A 4,938-nucleotide genomic window follows, 5' to 3' on the forward strand; every position below is an offset into this window, starting at 1 on the left:
GAAGATCAGCCTTTGCTGCGAAGGGTTGTTGGAAGACCCAGCCGCTGCTCAGGGAGCCCACGTTCCTACCCCGATAGCTGCCTTCTGCCCAGCACACTTCTGAGTCAGCCGAGGTGTTTGCTTTCCGTTCCTGTCCCTCGTGGCATTGCGGCGGCAGAGTCAGAGCGCTGGTATGTGCCCTCCCGCCAGGCAGCAGCCCAGAGGACGCAGGAGCAATGACCCCGACACCTTCACTCCTGAACTTGAGAGCACCCTGCCAGGGCTGACAGCTTTGCTGTAGCTTTCCACACCATTCATTGACCTGGGCTGCCTTAACCACCAAACCCAAGGTAACTGTACGCTCATTACCATCCCTTGCATATGGAAGCCCACACGCTGGAGACGCTGTCTTCCCTCTCAGTAAGAGGCACTAAATTTCCCCTCCTGGATGGTCTTTCATCGCAAAGCCAGCACCTTCTTGCTGGGGTCTCCGCAGATGCGCCCAAGCTCTCCAGGGCAGGTTTTAGCCCCGCGCTTATTAGATTTCTTCCTGCTCTTTCATGGCAAATCATGCAGCTCCCTGCACCCACAGAGGCTCAATAACTATTTATCTCCACTTGCCTAAGCAACCTCTTATTTCTCCTCCCCTCTGAAGCTTGACTCTGTGTCAAACTTACTCAGGAAGGGTTGCAGGAGCAGGAAGCAGCTCTGTCTCCAGATACTGCCATCTCTCAGGAGGGGCCACTGGATCCCCACAGCCACCCTTCAAAAAGAAAGACACCTTTTTCCCTACTGGTTTTGAAGTTCCGCAGTGTGAGCAGTGTGATTTACTGAAGCATTTTGTTGTGAGCTTCTAGGGATATTTTTATTTTTTTATTAGAAAAACCCCACCATCGAAACAGTCACACCAGCAAAACCCCTTGCCTATAGAAAATGCACAAGTATGACTTCAGGAGCTCTGCGTATTGACTTGGCATCACACTGATTAAAACTCCTGAAGTGATAGGATCTGAGCTGGCCCAATGCTAAATTGTTTTGTTCTTCTTACATTAAGAACATCTAAATATCATTACTTTGTTAATTTAAAATTTTGTAGGACTCCTGGCATGGACACCATGATTAGAGAAGCCACATTCCCTCTCAGTTCATGGGTGAGTTCAGACAGACTCCTCTGCCCCAGTACAATGTTGTGGCATTTGGATTTCCTCCAACACCCAGGAGACAAAGTTAAAAATAAAGTGTTTTATTTATTCCCTCCCCCCACATTAATTACTCCATTTCAATTCACACTGAATACTACAGAACATTTTTGTTTACAAGATGCTTTCAGGCTCAAAATTAAATTTAGACATATCTTACTAATTTGGGGAGCTAAACAGAAATATTAATTGCATCATACCCTATGTCAGCCAGCTTTAAAATTAAATTAGAAGGCATCTTCACCATTTAGAGGAATTGGCTATTAAGAAAACCATGGGTTTTAGATGCTGGTTTTCCCTTCTAAGAAAATAAAGAGAAGAAAGACGTTGATGTCTGTTCCTCTCCTTGAAATGAGGCATGTGTCTCAAATAAGAGGAAGCCTAAAAGAAAAACATCATGTGAAAAAAAACATTTCTCAATGGATTATGCTGGTCCTAGAACAGGACATTACCGTGAATATGCATGAATGGCAAGAGTCAAACTACACTCAGGAGTAAGCATCAGCTTTCACTTGCCATTTTCTGAAGCCTTCCAGTCAGCCTGCCAAGACAGCAACTGAATGACAAGATTTTTATTTGAATGCAGGGGGGGAGATTAATGCTGTTTTGGACTTATAAGAGGAACCTTCTTTAAATTAACTTGCTTGAAGGATGTGCTGCTCCTCTATTTGGCCAACTCACAGAAGCAGTAACAAATTGAATAAAAAGAGACTATTTATTTAAATTCAAAACCCCTTAGCACCACTGTCAGTTGTAAGTTTTGAGAATTTCTATTTAAAAAAAAAAAAAATCAGGACAAGGTCTTTCCAAACTGGTCGCTGTCAACTAAAACGAGAAGTTAGATAAAACTCCCACATGCCAGATGGTAAATCACAATAAACGCTCGGGCTGTTAGATGCACAACAAGCGACAAAGACATTGATACACACCATCAGAAGCAAACCCAAAATAGAAAGGATATTTTAATAAGTTATAATTTGGGGGAAAAGATCCTTGTTAAGCTCATCAGAATCAAAAGTCATACATTGAGGGCTGCTTACTTGCCTCAACACCTCAGGTAAGCATGAAGAACAACTAACAATTTTTAGCAGTTACATTAGGCTAAGGGCTACTGTCAGCAAGAGCCCTGGAGTTCACTATTTAGACATCACTTAAGATCCTTTCTGCCAAGTTACTTAAAAAAATATTGTTAAAGGATACCAGGGAATTGTTTACTCAAACCATTACTGTTTCCCAAACACAGATGCAAGAAAAAGTTATATTAAGAAGATAAACAGCTGCTACTGTATGCTGTTTAAATGGTAACAAAAGCATCTAAGGGCCATAAAGGGAATAGTAAGGGAATTAAAAAGCATTTTTATGCATGAAGATGGCTAACATCCGTACATTCATTAAAGTGGTATCAACCATGCTTTTAATTAAAAGTTAGTGACAGAAACTTAAATATGATTGATGAAACCTAGCAGCCTACCAGAAGTCTGCTCTATCAAAAGCAAGAACAACAAGCTGCATTTCCAGCCCTTGCTTGCTCATTTCTCTTTCCCTCTCAGCTGCCACAATCACAACACATTGCAAGGACAACAAAGCAGCATTCCTGTGAAAAACAGCAAGCCAGGACAAGTCTGCAACCATGCTTTCATGCTTGGCCATTCTTTATTCTGTATATCCCAAGGAGGCGTTTCAATAACCAAGCAGCCCGGGGCCAAGACAACGAGCTGGTTACCTGTCAGTATAAGCAGCTGTACAGCGATCTATCAACCATCACAGGCATAAGGTCTGCTAAATGCTGGGAAAAGCCAGGAAAAAGGCTGCCCTACAAACAGCAGTCTCCTATTCAACAGTGGAAAAAATCACTCAGAAGCCAGCGCTGAACTCTGTAACGCAGTCTTCTTGTGTTACTCGGGAGCACAACGCAGTCATGACAAAAATAAACTACACGATAAAAATACAGCACGAGCAAAAAGATGTGGGCTCAGAGAGGGAATTAGTATGCAATAGGAGGATAAGGAGTCCTATAGGCCATAGATATTTCAACAGGCAATCAAACCACCTCCTATTTAAGTCCTGATGTCTGCGAAGACTAATCTATTACTGTTGCTCTGTTGAACCACTGTCATGTACAGAGCTGAGCACATGAAGATTATGTCTTCAAAGACTGAAGACGTTTTTTTAGCATGCTATTACCCACTTAGCTGCTTCCAGACACACAGAGCACATAGAAGATGGAAGCTCTCACTTCAGAGCAGGTACTCACACAGGAAGAAACTTTTTTTTTTTTTGCTTAAATACACAGTTTAAATAAACTTTGCCTCTATCATAGCATTTTAACATAAAATGTGACAGGACTGAATTGGGTGGCTGACCGAACAGCGCACTACTCTGAAGGGTTCCCCGTTCCTGGCTCTGTAAGGATGCTCCAGCCTCAGGTTGAGCACCTCAGTGCACTCCTCTGTGCTTCCACTTCTTCAGTGGAGTGAGAGGGGTTGGCGAGGAAGTGAAGGGCGTGCTTTAACCCTCCCGCAGCTGCACAAAAAGCTAAAGTTGTTCATGCTGTAGCCTGCTGCCGTGGGACAGCAGCATACTCCAGAATGGAGCCCACAGTTGTTTGGGAGCACCAGGCAGGGGCTCTTCCGTCAAGTGACAGGGAGGCCCGGAGAAAGGACCACCAGGCTCAGCAGAGAGGATCCCCTCTCGTAACTCATTATCCAGCTAAGGAACGGGCATTCTGCTCTTTCTAAAGGGAAAAATCTCTTCCTCCTGCCCTCCCGAGGGGCAGCACTGGCTCAGGAGAAAGGCCAGTTTCCAGTCAGCCACCCAGCAGTTCAGTGACCACAGGGGGGTGGGTCTCAAGCCCCAAAAGCCCACAAGGTTCTTCCTCAGCTGTAGTTAGTCAAAGGCGTTTCTTCTGTGAGGCTGCTGCAGGTCTCACCCCTCTTCTCCTACCACAGGCAGGGAGGCCGTCCCCGGGCAGCGCCTTTGCCCCCTCCTCACAGCCAGGCCTTGTCCGAGGGGCCAGTGGGCCACCACCTTCCCCACCGCATGACAAGACTCCATCCGGTGCCTCTGCCAAAGCTGAATTCGTTGAAATTCAAGCCGGAGAGATGCAGTAACCGAGGCAGGAGGACGAGGAGGGCTGTGGCCAGGACGAAGGCGCTCCCATGGGCAGGGTCCGCTTTGGCCTCACACGTATGGCACTTGAAGGCTGCCGGCACGGTTCCCCGACATCCGGCACGGCTTCCTGCACGTCCAGCCACGACCTACCGAAAACGTTCCCTCTGCCATTACGAAATGCCCGGTGCAGAGGGTGCCCGTCCCCGGCTGTCAAACACCGACACTCAAACCACGACCGAGGGCAGAGGAGAAAGGTGCCTGCTGCCTACGACCCGCCAGCGCAGAGAGAAAGGAATAACGGGATGGGGGGGGGGGAGTCTGAGGGGTGTAACACGACCAAACCTCATTAGTACACCAGCGGGGTACGTTAGGGCAAGGCTACGAGCCCTTCGTTATTTTGTGTGCAGTAACTAGGAGCTGAGGCAGCGCGCTGCTATGGCCGCACCGCCCGGAGACCCCGCGGCGCAGCAGACCTGTCCCTCCCTGTCATTTACTCCTCTATTCGGGAAACTTTTACCGCCGACGCATCCCGCTGGCCGCGGGCGGGGACGTAGACGGCCCGACCCCGCTCAGGCCGCGGGAGCGCCCGGAGGTACCGGCCGGCCACCCGCCGGCGCCACGGCCCGCAGGGGCCGTTCCTCCTCCCCCG

This window comes from Haliaeetus leucocephalus, unplaced genomic scaffold, assembly GCF_000737465.1.
Source record: "Haliaeetus leucocephalus isolate CR32 unplaced genomic scaffold, Haliaeetus_leucocephalus-4.0 Scaffold840, whole genome shotgun sequence".
NCBI lineage: Eukaryota > Metazoa > Chordata > Aves > Accipitriformes > Accipitridae > Haliaeetus > Haliaeetus leucocephalus.